The sequence below is a fragment of the Chaetodon trifascialis genome, chromosome 11 (assembly GCF_039877785.1).
Source record: "Chaetodon trifascialis isolate fChaTrf1 chromosome 11, fChaTrf1.hap1, whole genome shotgun sequence".
Taxonomy (NCBI): Eukaryota; Metazoa; Chordata; class Actinopteri; order Chaetodontiformes; family Chaetodontidae; genus Chaetodon; species Chaetodon trifascialis.
The window spans coordinates 22,155,395-22,169,327 of record NC_092066.1 but is presented as its reverse complement, the minus strand read 5'-3'; the positions used below and the strand labels follow the sequence as shown (position 1 = coordinate 22,169,327).

Here is a 13,933-nt window from a genome sequence, read left to right as displayed (position 1 = left end):
ACTTTTACTCTCAGAGAGACATTTTATGGACTATAGGCAGCAAAATGATCTGTGTTTCTGGGGAGAACACACATTTATAAAGGAGACGGCGCAAAATGTAGATTTTTGCATGCGTGCACTGTATCAAACCTTATCTGCGATGTCGGCAGAGTAGGAAATGAATCCTTAGATCTCACAGCTTCCTCCTCTTGCCTGAGGAAATGTATATTTATTAGATCTTAGATATGCCACACCTACTCCCAGTGCCCTTTTCCAGCCCAAAGACATTACAACCGCGCTTTGATGGATGATATGTATTTTCAGACATTGAAAGCATATTACAGCTGCATACACAAATGATTAGTCAGCCTGGGAAGACTTTTGCCAGCAGCTACATCTGCTGAATGCAGGCAGGGCGCTGCTGAATGTCACCGATCTTGAGACCTTCAAACACGTAACTGACCTTGACTTCCCTCTGCATGTTTTGCATGTATTAGCAAACACGGGGCCGATCTACCGGCTGCACAGGCTTGAGTGATGACAACATTTTTATGTGGAAATGAGGTAGCCAGTACGAGGGTTCTGCTTCTTACCTCTTTGATTTTCCTCTAATCTCGTATTTTTACTCCCCCCTCTATCTGCATTTCACATCCCATCAACCTGAGGTCCGTGTCTTTGTGCTCCCTGCTCTGCTAATTCCTCATCCTGAAAGAGCCGCGGCAGTCGCGCTGCCACAGGGGTGTTTTCATGAAGGTGTGGGTAGAGAAGGATTAGCATGCAGATATGAGCAGACCGTGACAACAGATGGAAGCGGTGTTGCCGCTGCGCTGCCCAGGCCCCACTGCAGCTTGCCACCCGGCTGGAGGCCCCGACCTATAAATCCAAAGCCGTGTCACTTGTTCAGTTCCTCGTGGATACAAAAAGAGTCCTGTGAAGGCTGCTTTACGGGCTTTTTAGCTCAAGCACACACCTGTCACTGGACCTCTTTACATTGTAGTGTTGGGAGACCGCAGGACAGCCGCAGGCAGCAGAGGTAGTAGTGTGGGAGGTGAGTAAAAAAGCGCTGGGATACACATGCGGATGTCTTAATTGCTTTAGATCATGTTCAGAAACCTTCCTGGTGTTTTGTTATGCAATACCCATCAGGGAGGAAACATGATGAAACAAAAGAAAATCATTTCTAATCCTGGTTTTAAGTCTAGTTTTAGTCACTGAAACCTTTTTTTAGCCATCAGGATACTGTATAAGTTATTTCACATAAGATGTTACCTCATCATCATCTGATGTGAAACACAGGTTGAAGGATTCAGAACGCAGCTTTGCAGACAGTGTTTGGTCCAGTGGTGTGATGATATCAGTTTAAGGAATACATCCAGATTCATTTTGATGCCAAATCAAATTCATTTTGAAGGTAATGTGGACAAATAAACACATTTTTATATCACTGAATACATGACAAAACCCATCAGTCAGTAAATTAGGCACTCAGGTGTTAGGTGCATGCAAGGCTGTTGTTTATGATAGCATGGCGTATGATTGGTTAGTTCATTCGTTAGTTTTAGACTGAAGCTCCTGCTGCTACTTTGAATAAACTTGAAATGTAGCTGAAACATCAATATCAACATCAGCATCCACCACATATAACTAACACTTGTAACACCAACCAACATGTGCATGCACACACACTCACATACGCTCCAATGTGTAACCGACACTTTCATTTACTGACACACAGGCTCTCTCTTACACACACACACACACGCACACACACACACACACACGCACACACACACTCAGCAGATCCTGACTACTCGTGGTGTGTGCTGCTGGTGTCATCCTGATATGGCAGGAAATGGAACTGTGCAATGGAAACAACAACAACAACAGTGTGTAATATTTCATCTGCTCTTTTTAATGAAAGTAAAGAGAAAATTTGGAAAAAGTTTTTATTTTTTTTAACTACGTTTTAGTCAAAGTTGTGTAGTTGTAACATCAGTGCCATCTCATCTTTATCTTTAAAAAAAGGCAAACATTTTTCGTCATAGTTTTCGTTCCCGTAGTTAACACGAGTCTGCAGCCAAGACAACAGTTGTTTACGTTTATTGCAGGTCACACTGTGGGTCTAATGAAGTCTTGGTCACATGTCAAACTGATATGATTTTTTCACCTAAACCTTCTTCAAAACTGGCACATACAAAATGTCACACCAGACAGTGGATCCTGTGTCATTCCCCCTAATCCCTAATTTCCCCTATGGGGGATTAATAAAGTGTTATCTTATCTTATCCTATCATTTAATGTCGTCTGCTGATTGGTTGGTTCGTGGAAGTCGGTTGTAGCAGCAGTCAAGCTGTGATCATTTGGTCCTAAACTTGTGACACCGTCTGAATTTTGGTCTTCTGTCTATGGTTGACAAGGCTCCGAATCGGCTGTAGATGACACGCCTCACAACGCGATGGATGATGAAAATTTTGGATTGACGACCAAAGATTGTCAATAAATAACTGAAAAATCACACAGTGTAAAGGTGCTCTGACAGCATTGTAAACAAACCAACAATTAAGCCAGATAATCAAAACTCTTTATTTGAGGGTAAAGCACCCAAAATGTCAGCAATTGTCTTATTGCACAGATAAAGCCGTTTGACATTTTTGCTTTAAACAAATAGCAATTATGAGTAATAATAGTTGCTTCAATCTATATTCCACTAACATGCAAAAAGTTATTGTTTTGTTTTAATGGCAAAATGAAATCATGCCTCTATAATCTCAAGGGTTGTGGTTTGGAGTGCTGTTCCCATGTTTTGGACTTGAAATGGTCCCAGGTCTGCACATCCCGGCCAGGTCGGCTCAGTCAGGAAGCAGAACGTCCAATCTGCCACAGTTCACTGCCTGGCCACTGTGCCCTCTACAAGACTGTTAATGCTAAATGGAGGAGTTGGGGCTCCAGCATTTTTCGGCTTGAAGACAAGCCAGGCTTATTATGGGCCTGATCCTACAGGGGAATCAGGTTCAATGAACTGCACCAAAGTTGGGCTCTGAGGCCAGAAAAGCGATTTTTGTCTGTGACTCCAGCCAGGCTATAATCTTACCAGGGAACCAGTTTCTTCAGTCAGTTTCAGTCATTTTTTTTTTTTTTTTGAAGATCATATCAAAATTTGAACAAGTGAGTCATGTCCAGTCATAAAAGTTGGAGCCCTCATGCAGGCTTCTCCCTGTGCATTCACATCCAACAAGGTGACCACAGTGTCCTCCACTGACTGAGCCTGGTCATCCATAATAGATGACTAACCTTGTGCATGTCTGTACCAAAACCAGGTGAGGCGCTGGCAGTTCAAACACACGTCCCCAACTTCTGCTTGAACCTTCCAGCCAGAGACCGTAAATCCCAACACTAAATAAAGACAGAAAAACAGTCTGTATCTAACACAGTATCAGATATTCAGTATGGCACGACTGGTTTATTGAGACTCTTGAGCTCCAGTATATCATTGCTCCTCGCAATTCTCCCTTTTTAATTTCCAAATTTTAATCAGCTGCTGTTTTGCCACAGGGCCTCAATGGATCAATCCAATCATCACAAATATAACGGAGGTATCCAAAGCAAACCAAGTCAATTACATTATATGAAAGACTAATATGGTTTTTCAAGCTTAGGGGTTAGATTTGATGTTTTTGCCCCTTGTGAATCTCTTTTAGCTCTATTGTTTTTTTTCCTCAGAGGCCATAAAGCAACTTTTTCATTTCTGCAAGCATCGTGAAACCAAAAAGTGGACATCCAATAACAGAATTTAACAGAAGAAGCGATGAAATGAAATTAAATCATCTTGTCTTAGACGACAGCTCTCTGCAGTCGTGAATACTGCAGGTCTGGCCCACATACTGTAACTACTCACACTGTCAGTTTTTGCTGGATGGTGAACAGTTTGGGCAATATGGGCAGATTTGGTTTACCTCAGCTGTGTGGAAGCCCTTGAGGTACAAGTTTGCTGTGGATCAGTAGTGTGAAAAAAGCCCCTCACTGTGCTCACTCAACCCAAAAGGTGAGGAGCAGTCGAGTCTGTCAGAGCCGTATGGTGTCTGATGTTAACGGCAGCAAATGCTGCCTTTGTTTTTGTCTGCTTTGGCCTTCCTGAAATAGGAACTTCAACAGACATACGGCTGGTTTGTGAGTTAGTGAATTACACAGACAGTCACTTTATTATGTACGTTTCAAAGAAGTCTCCTTTTTTGACCTAAAAAAAATCAGTGACACACACTGTGGGACACTGCTTCGTAACTATGAGGCAAAGCCACGCTCACCCCCTGACCCCAACCCCACCCTGACATATAAATACAGCAGTCACTTATGAGCAGAGAGGAAAGTACAGAGGATGAAAAGATTGTGGGCGTGCAGCTATTTTTTGAAAGAGAAGTCATCAAAATAATGAAACATTTCTAATGGATGTGACTGAAAACCACAGACACTTAACATAGACATGACATTTAACCTGTCACCTGTCAGAGTACATGAGGATGCTGAGGTCATGTCTTCAGTACATTTCTTCTAGAAATATGGGGTTGGAGCAACCTCAGGGATGTTGCATCTTATACTTTTGACTACTTTTCAGCCATAAAAAGATAAAGAAAAGAAAGAGCCCATATTTTGGAACATTATCAACTTATATTTCAACACTATATTGTACATTTTCTATTGTAGAAATATGGAATTTGTATGGATTTTAATATGCTTAACTGCAGCAAAGAGGAGGAGGGTTCGGTTCCTCCAGCACAGTCTAAAGCTTTGATGACAGATGGAGGTAGAAATGAAAGTCAGATGTAGAACAAGAAAGCACCTTCATGTTATCACTTGCTTCCTCTGGGCCTTGCAAATCTGAGAAAGTGCGTGCATTTGAAAAACAAATACATCAATGCCTTTTTGTTTGATTAATTGACAGCTCCCACATTCATATGTATTTCCCAGAGCTTTGAGCTTCTGTGTGGATCAACCTAACAGTGCTTGTGGTAGTAAAGCAGATTTCATAGGGATCTTTTGATCTCTTATAGGCATACATGACCCAAAGGCCCCGTGGTGCAGCTCCACCCGCCGAGGAAGACACTGACTAGCAGTGCTGTTTCAAAACCTTCTCGACCAAAATTCTAGTGTAGCAGAACATATAAAAATCCCATGTTATTGTAGTGTTATGTGTGTTATCTTTTGAATTATGTTGAGTCTGACAATATCCAAAGCAGCCTCAAAAAGCCATCATGTGTAATCCTGTGTCCATGTGTAATGTCAACATGATGTGTGAAGTTTTCAGCCTCGATATCTCTTTTTAATTAGTTTAGTTAGTTAAGTTCCTGAAAGACTGTGATTACATTTAGTTTCAGTGTGACTTTTCAGCACACTATTCATTTCATTATTTAGAATTTCCCGGCGATCATTAAAGAATGTTTAACTTATAACGGGAGTAAGAGTCACCCACACACACCAGTATCATGTGCCAGCCGGTTAATTTATAGGAGGAATGGTCATTGTGACACAGCTCAGCTTGTGAGATATTGACATTCATGTGGTGACCCTCCTAAAACCCGCGTTGATAGCATTGATCATATAAACCTTAAATCAATGCAGCCCTGACCACTTGTAAAGCAGTAGCCTCGGCTGGGTCCCAGCCTCCAGAGCTGCTCTCTGAGCACACAGCTTGGCGTGTTTTTGAAAAGCCTGTCGAGCGAGACAAACCAATCCATAGTTTCCCTATGGGCTGTGAGGAAGGCACACAGCCCAAGTACCCGGCCTGTTTGTAGTGCATCTGAATCTGTGATGCAGACAGCAGAGCACCACGGGTTGGTTTTTCAACCAAAACAAACAGCAAAATTCAAATCACTGTTTTAGCAGGACTGACTTTATGTATACACGAAAGACAGACTTCCATTAAAGCTGCTCTCATCAATATTTTTTATTAATGTTTCAGTAAGGTTTTGGAAAAACAGATTTCAGTAAACAAACACAAAACACGTCAGATTACAGAAAGGTTGGGATAACACTTTTTATTTGTGAGTGGACAGAACCCAAGTCAGTTCAGAGTTCAGCACATGTGTTCAGCTGGGTTGTTGCTCGATTTGGATCAACAGGAGGGACGCTCTAAACCAGACTGGACAAAGTCTGGACCCCAGTCTGCATCCCAACCGAAATGCAAGTCAGTCTGGACCCAGCCCATATGGCGGCTCATGGGTCCCATCCAGCTCACCAAAGCTTCCCATTCGGCCCGATGCACACATCTACTGTTCCTCACCGGTCAAAGAGGTCCACTCCTGAGAGAGACTGTTGATTAGCTTGCCAAACCCTGACAAAGAGCCAAAATGTCTGCAATAGTTCACCCACTCTCCAGTGTCAGTTTGTTCTCCAGCTACGTCAGCTCACCTTCAAACCACTCCCAGGCTGGTGGTTCCCTGGAGCCGACTCACTGGATGTCGGACAATCACTTGGATTTATTTTCATTCGCCAATTGAGGATTGTGAAGAGGAGTTTCTGGTTGAGATCAGGTCTCATTCATTTGTAGTTGAACTGTGGGTTTTGTATTGAGCACTGACAGCCTTCTTGATGGAGGTGTGAGCATTTTCTAGTTCAGTTTCTAGTTATCAGTAGGCATTTTCCATGTTGTTTAGGAGTGTTCACACTGATGCAGTATATGGTGTATACTCACGAGTTCACACATTAATGTTACACCAGGGAAGTTGCTATCAGCTCCTAAATCACAGATACTGAATGTGTCTCCTTTCTCTCACAATAACTCGTGTAAATGCAGTTGTGAAAATGAGTCAGAAATAAATATGGACTAACTGTCTGAGCCTCTTCAGCTTCAGTTACATGCTGACCCAACCACAAGAGATCTGGTGCTAATTAATTGATTAAATGTTGTGTTGTTATCACCAATTGTTCCAGACCTCTGACCTTGAATGGAAATCAGATGTGAACTTTTGAGTGATAAGTTTGAGAAGCCCTGCTCTGAACTGGCATGTGTTAGCATGTGTTAGCGTGTGCTCATCCTGCTCTGATAAGAAGGCCCTTTTAATGTTTGGATATGTTGAAAGCAAATCGACTTATAAATATTATTATATTATAAATATTCCCTTATGATTTTCATCTCCTCCTCCATCCTTTCAGAAGTTTAAAACTTGTCCAAGGACACTGCTAAGAGCAGTACACAATACAGGAAAGGACACTGAACTGTGGCCAGGAACTTGGGTTCTGTCTAACCACAAACAAGAAGCGTTGAGTTATCTGAAATGTTGTGTTTGCCAAATTGTATTGAGTTTTCAGAAATTTCCAATTTCAGTTGTCGTCAGCTTTGTTTCTACAAGCAGCAGGCAGCTTTTTCCAGCGAAAAGCTCAGATAAAGCCACTGTGCACGACCCGCTCAGCACCAGAGAGCACACAGACTTAACAACTAGCAGGTGAAGATCATGGAACATGTAGCAGTTAAAGAAACAGATATGTTGTGTTCCATCTACAGTAATGTAGCTGAAATTAGATAAATGTAGTCAACTGAAAAATAACAAGCTGTTTTCATTTTCAGAGCAGTATCAGAAATACAAAACCAGACCAAGCTATCAAACCATGACCTGTGTGATGTATGGTGTCATTTTTCTATTAATGTTTCTGCTCCTCTGTCTGTGTTGCACCTCAAGCTGTGTCTCAGTGAGCACACAGGAAAAGTCAGGCGGACTTGATATAGCGTCAGCATCAAATCTTTTGTGTTCTGTGTTGGGATTTTAGCGACAGCCTGTGTCTTACAAAGCAGACAGCGTGCTTTCAGTAAGTCAGAGATGCTACACGGTGCTCGGCTGGTTTATTGTCTCTTTGCAGATGTATAGGCCACCACAGCGGCTTTATGCTGGAGAATCAATGAACAGTGGACACTGAGCCTCAGTTTCATTTCCTATACAGGCAAACCTGACTGACAGAATAGAAAAAAAACAAAACAAAACAAAACGCAGAGGCAGCTTTGGCTGTGTCTGTACCCTTTTTTCCATTTTAAGCTGCCATACCTGCCTGGTAATATTTTGCTTTGCGCCCACTCACAGCACTGAAGAATAAAGGGACGCCTTCCTGCTGTCACCTTTATTTAATCCACACATTTTAATCAGGTGAAAAGAGACATTCACTGACCCTTCAAACAGTATCAGTAATCATTAGTACAGGAAGTTTCACTCTGCCCTCGCCCATATTTTATATTATATGAACATTTTAGATCGTGTGATTAGTCATCCCAGATCCTATAAAAGAAGAAAACCAGCCACAGACTAGAGATTCAAATAAGAAGATAAAAGAAGAAAAAAGAAGAGCTGATCATCCAAATGTGTGTGAAAAAGGTTCCTTTCAAGTGAGTCCAAATTTCATTGATAGTGTGATTATCTCCCGAATTTGCATGACATTCTGTTCCTCAGGGAAAAACATTCTGTCTTATTTGAACCCAAGGACTCAATAATCATCCCAATTCCCCAACACTAATAGTAATTGAATATCATAAGGTTTTATGCAGGGCACCTAAGCTATTATCTTCCTTGCATTCTCCCGTATATTTCTAATTTTCAGAGTATTTGTAGAAACATAGTGAATTGCTACCTCTCAGTCAGTGCCACCAAATGAATTAGTCACACCTGAATGAGTGTAAAAATGAGTTTTGGATTTGTTGCTGATGAAACTTTGAGAGTGATAGTCACTAGAACCAGTTCAACATTTGTGCAAAGCGAGCTCCAGAAAGTGAATACATACATGTATATATGTCAAACCATCTTAATGTGGAATATAACATGGATTAAAGTTTAATTTAAGAGGAAGCACAATTCAGTTTTCGCACTTCACATAATTGGTGCTAATGAGGTACTGCTGGAAGTTTCAAGTGAATCACATTTGGATGCTATTAGTGTGTGCAGATCATGATGCCATAGGCTGAAGTATAGCATGATGATTTTGCATGATGGTGAATCATTTTGCATATATTTACATAAAGGGCTACAGATGCCAACATGATCAGAATATTAGCCACACTTATTGCTGTAAGAAAAGAGCAGTATGAGGTACTCATGATGTTGAAAAGACAAAATAATGTAGGACACTGTGCCTTTCCCTTTAAATCCCTTTAAATGTTCTTGGATTTAAATGACCTTTATGAGTGGAAACATTCATAGTGGCAGTAAATTGGATATACACTGTTGTTTTATAAGTGCATATGATTATAGTAATGAGCTTAGTTCCAGTGGATGTTTACTCCCCACTGTGACAATACACTGCGGTTCAGTTCCTAACACTTATCCACACATGTATTTTCCATATGTAAACATGATTGTGTCTTATGTTTTTCCTCTAATTCTTTAAATTTTTTCCATGTATTTGTAATTGTTATTTTAGTGGGAAATTTCCTTCATTATTATTATTATTATTATTATTATTATCATTATTATTATTGTTGTTGTTGTATGTACTCGGTACCAGTAACCTTGCTCTGATGCATGGCTTACTCAAATATTAAAGAGTTTCATGTATATATGGAAACTATTTTATGTTATTGGTCCTTTTTTGTTGTCAGCAAGCCCCACTATCACAGCTGGCATCATTATTTCTTTCCCCTGTAGAAGTAACCTTCTGTTGGTCAGTGAAAGAGAGAGGGAGCAGCTGGGGGCGAAACCTTTTCAGGCAATTTCGCTGCCAAGCTGTTCTGCTGCTCTGTGGACACAGAATCACAGGTTAACAGGAATATTGTGTGAGCTGGTTTGTTCATTACAACTGGGATCTTCAATCTCTCTTTGTCAGGGGGCACCATGAGAAATGATGAAAGTCTCTTCATCAGTGATTTTTCAAGACCTCAGTGGCAGCTTGGCCAATAGCTGGGTCAGTCTATGCACCTAAAAGTTGCCGATGTTAGTGCTTCACATTTCCTTTTGAACTAGAAAGGCAGAGTGGCAGCCGCGTGAAGTACGGGGAAAACAAAGGATATCTGTGGCAGCGTGTGACGCTGCAGGACCACTGTGGAAACGGGTAGTTAAAATGAAGAAACTGCAACTTAAATTGAAGGTTAATAGTATAGCTCACAAAAATGTAATTCATTTCTTCTGCAGGAAACCAGGCAGGGCACTGCAACTATATATACTCACAATCACAACAAGCAAGTCTACAGCCATGCTAGCTGCTCTGTTCGGCTTTACTAAGGCACTTTGGTGCTTTTTTTTAACTAATTGCTATTGACAACATGCGCACTCAACAGTTGCAGATGATCAGTGTCATTATTTCTGTAGGTATTTGATCATGAGCTAAAGCAAATTTTTGACTTGGTGAAAAGTCACCAAAGGAAGTGTGATTAATCCTGAATATGTGTAACAAATTTTAGGACATTCCAATAGTTGTTGAGATGTGGTGGACTTACAGACTGCCATCAGAATAATATGACACATGCTACAGTATAATCTCATAAAAATATACACTATAGCGGCTTTAAAGGCAGCACAGCCTCTGATGATGCGTTATATTAAGAGAAACTGGTAACTTTTTCCCAACCAAGACTTCATTTAACTCCCAGAGATTAAATGTTTATGTGACAAATATCATTTGTGGTTTTACATTATGGCTTCTCACCACACAGGCTCAAACGCTATCGTGGCTTCATGCTTTATTAGCTTTTCTGAAATACACCAAATTGAATCAGATGATTCAAACCATTTCTGTCATTAATACTCATTTCCAGTGGAGAAACCCTGGTGTGACATGTGTGAAATGGGGTTGCGACTTTCACATTTGTTCAATGTCAAAATCAGCTCTGGATCGTAAAGCCTTTTGCTAATAATCCTCACAACTCAAGTTTCATTTCATTTCATTTCATTGTCGGTATTGTATATGTTGTATTACACTTGGACAGCTTAACCCGGCTTCAGGGGTTTTGCGTTATAACAAATGTTCAAGAGGATTCAGTGCACGACATCTGTCAGTTTCCATCATTAATATTGTAACTTGATATCAAATCCAATCAGTGGCCCTTTGGCTATCATAAAGTTTATTATATTCAGACCAAGGAACTTCCTTTTGCTATCTTGTAGCTGTCAGATAGTCTAGATCTTTCCGCCTTCCTGCATCTTAATGCATCGCATCCAGAGACTAAGTGACAGATTGATAGCTCAGCTCTAATACCATGTCTGCTCTGTCAGACTGAGAAAGGCCATGTCTTCCCTCTTCCATTCAGGACTTACATGACAGGAGTGTAAGTCATAAGGAGCACTGGTGCCATTATAACATCATCCTCATCCGTTAGTAAGTGGATTATGGGGCTGGAGCGCTGGCATGCTTTGACGTGTGGTTTGGTTTTATTGGCTCTGTAAGAGGACATAGTCCACTTAGTCCTCACTTTGATTCCAACTAATGCCTGACATTAAACAGTTTTTCCCATATTGTCTATATTAGCCTCCTCTACGGGTGGGTGCTAATGCAGGTTGATGGGTTTGAATTACATTTGTCACTGAGGTAGATTTGATTGAGAACCATTTCAAGCACTTGACATTTGACATCTTATTCTGGTTTACTCAGGCATGAATGAAACAAAGCCAGTGCTTCACATTAAATCTGCGCCTCAACCATTGTATATTTATATGCTCAGTTACAAAAATGTGAAAATTCCTTCACTCTGCTCTTTATTTGACCATATTAGTAACAACAAGAACCAAATTAAAACCATTTCCCAACAGTAAAGGTATCATTTCAGCTGTGATAGATGGTTGCTGCAGCTTGCTTCGCTGTCTACAGCGGATGCTTTTCAGACACATTTTTCAGTTAGTCATCTCCCTTTTAATCAATACACATGTCTGCACAGGTGGCATTGTGTTTCAGCAGCTACTGTTGGTTGAATTCTTTGAGTCTCTTTCAAATCGCAGCTCAAAATGGGAGATACAACTCTGGTTCTGTAAGACAGTAATACCGGGATCTTTTTGGGTGGTCGGCTTCTGCTGTCACAGTATGCTGTAAATGTGCATATGTCTTAATAGTCAGTAGTACTGCACGAAGGCCAATTAACTCTATGGACTGGTACCAGGATCAATTGATTGTATTTTTAAGTGCCAACACATTCACTTTATTAAAGGTCCAGTGTGTAGGAACTGGTGGCATGTCGCGGTGAGATTGCTGATTGCAGCCATTTGAATATTCCTCATCTTACCCTCCCCTTTCAAGGGTGTAGGAGAACCTATGGTGCTTAAAATCCAAGTTGTCCATTCTGGGCTACTGTAGAAACATGGTGGTACAACATGGGAATGAGCTCTTGACATCTACAATCTGTAGAAGCTGCATCAGTAGTGTACAGAACTTGCCACTTGGCGGTAGAACTTGAAAGCAAGCCAGAAATCATACACATTTGACACATCATGGCCTGGTAAAGTTGATATTGCTAAGATGTAAGTAAACTATTGAGTGTTTCCACATCAAGCAGACATGGAGCAACATTGGCATTCATTTGTAAGGTCTCTGGCAACCCCTCAAATGTCCAATATTTGCTATCCTTCTAGGTCTTTTGGTCCTCACTGACTTCTGAAGAAGATATCCAGCTAGCTGCTGAATGGTTTACTACAATAACTAGTTCCCTAACTTTGCCTGTCCGGCGTTGGCACTGATCAGAGAGCAGACAGCGGGTTAATTAGAGCTGTTTTGCTGAAAATAGCTGCTGCGGCTGGAAATGAAATTGATGTGACTGTTGAGGCTGAACCAGATCATTGAAATTATGGGCCATAAAACCAAAACAATAAGCTCAAAGACACTAAAGTGCATTTGTCACAAGTGGCGACACCTTTCACATTTCATGTAGTCATTTGACCCAGTCTTTATACAAAAAGAGTGATTAGTGCAGCTTTACGCATTAAGGAAACCTTGGCAGATACATAATTAATCTCAGCCGTATTGTTTTCTGACATCCAAAAAGTTGACTGAAGACCGTTTAGATGCATACTCATCTAAAAATGCACTCGTGCACTATAGTGACACACTGTTACAGTCACTGTTGAGTTTGAATGGGAGACTTCATCAGTGACTTTCAAAGTGCTGAAAATGTAATTATTACAAACCAAATTATTCTGGTCTCCTTTTGACCACTGCACATGCAGATTTACTGCATAAGTGGCCCATATCATGGTGTCATTTGTTAATGTCCTTGAATATGCAGATTAAGCAAACAACTTATGCAAATGAGCCTCCACTTTTGCCAATTTAAATTAATATGAGCAACTGAATCGCTCATTTTTATTCAGCCTCTGAATTCCTAATATGTTTGAAAAGGGATTTTTTTTTTATGTAAATGACTGATTAAAATCTATTTTTCATTTCATCATTTTTTGCTTATCTTTCCATAACTGCTTGTTTGACTGAACTGACACACGGTTTCATTTTAATAGTTTTTTTTTTCTCTCTCTCGTTCTTTTTCACACACTTCTCATGTAAACGTTGTTCTTCTTCTGTTGTTTTGGGCAGACTGTTGCCTCCATCGGTTCCTTTTTTCCATAGCTTCACTGCAGTGGGCTTGTATGCCTCAAACAACAGTAAAGCGGGAAAAGACGTAGAATTCTGGATTGGTTTGTGTCAGGGGAAGCGCAGTACAGGCAGTGCAGACAGAAACATCTGTATGCACCTGGCAGGAGGGAGAGCAGTTTTTCTTGTTCTAGTTTTAAATGGCCATGTAATTTTCTCACAGAGGGGGAATTGCTCTTTTTTAAAGTCTGCCTCCAGCGGCTGCGCTTTTCCTCTCTTTGTGCTGTCACCTTGACATTTTCACAACGCTTTTTGACATTTTCCAAATTGCACAATGTGTCTGATTTTGATTTTAGCACTCAGCTTGGGAGCGTCAGATTAGGCACGAGGATGTGGTAAATTGCAGATGATGTACATGTAACATTATGGGTCCAAATTACAATCATCCCTGCATGTTATCTCATCTCCCCCGTCA

At 40.8% G+C, this 13,933-nt stretch overlaps 1 protein-coding gene across 6 annotated transcripts in view; it reads left to right on the top strand.

The window, feature by feature from the left end:
• The window catches only part of astn1 (astrotactin 1), a 370,801-nt gene that overhangs the window by 72,695 nt on the left and 284,173 nt on the right, over positions 1 to 13,933 (top strand). The gene's annotated exons all lie outside the window — the stretch shown is intronic.